Source organism: Chinchilla lanigera, unplaced genomic scaffold (genome assembly GCF_000276665.1).
Source record: "Chinchilla lanigera isolate Chin_1 unplaced genomic scaffold, ChiLan1.0 scaffold00250, whole genome shotgun sequence".
NCBI classification, from domain to species: Eukaryota; Metazoa; Chordata; class Mammalia; order Rodentia; family Chinchillidae; genus Chinchilla; species Chinchilla lanigera.
The window spans coordinates 20,765-21,824 of NW_004955651.1; positions in this window are offsets into that span (position 1 = coordinate 20,765).

Here is a 1,060-nt window from a genome sequence, read left to right on the forward strand (position 1 = left end):
TCAATCACAAACTCTGAAGCCTGCCCCCATGACTGCGTGAGTCTTTGGGGGGACATCTAGACACAAACCATACCATCCTTCGTTCACCTACATGTCCAGACTGATGGCTTCTTTTTGAAAATTCTTTTAGTTACTTTATTAGTTCTAACATTACAAGCTTCCACCCTCCCTCCATTTATTTGTTTATTGAATTATTTTGGAGACAGGGTCCCCCTGTGTAGTCTAGCCTGGACTTGAACTTACCATGCAGCCCAGGTAGGACTTGAACTGGCAGCAATCCTCCTGCCTCAGCCTCCAAATTGAAGCTCCATACTTTTAGACACTGCAAGGACTTTATAAGACAGAAAGCCTCCATCATATTAAGATAGAGTACATTCCCATACTGGCTTCTCTGTGGTAAGTCAATATTATGCCAACAACGTACGCACTAAGGAAGAAAAGAGAGAATCCAAATCTGTCCCCGTTAAAGCATTGCCCCATACTAGAACGCGCATGAGGTCAGTGTGGCCACATTAAAGGGATATTGAACCGTGGTCCCGAGAGAGCCTCCTCTCCCCACAGGCTCCTTGCCTCAGTCTCCTGTGCATGGCTGTAGGTGCACAGATACTCGCTCACCTCAGTACACGCACTTCATGGTCTGTACTGGGATCCCTGGCAGCTTCCTTTCACCTTCACAGGCAGACACATGAAAGACGAAAATATCAACTCAGCTTTGTCCTTTGGGGTGTTGTAGGTTGGCTGTTTCATTTGTAAAGCTTCATAAGTTTTGGGTGTCACATCCAGCAACTATTAAACCTTCATTGTCCCAGCTGCATTTTACCCCTGCTCCAACAAGGCATCGTCTCTGCTCTTGGAAGCTTAGTAGTTCTTCCTTTTCCCCTCACATTTCTTTTATGCTACATTTATCAGGTGATTTTTATGTTCTAGGCACTACATTAGCGTATGTGCGAATGAGGTAACATGCCGAAAGTTCTTAGACTCGTGGGTAGCATGTGGCAAATACTGAAATGTTACTTTATTTTCATTTTCCCAACAACTCTTGCAGTGTTACTTTTAGTCC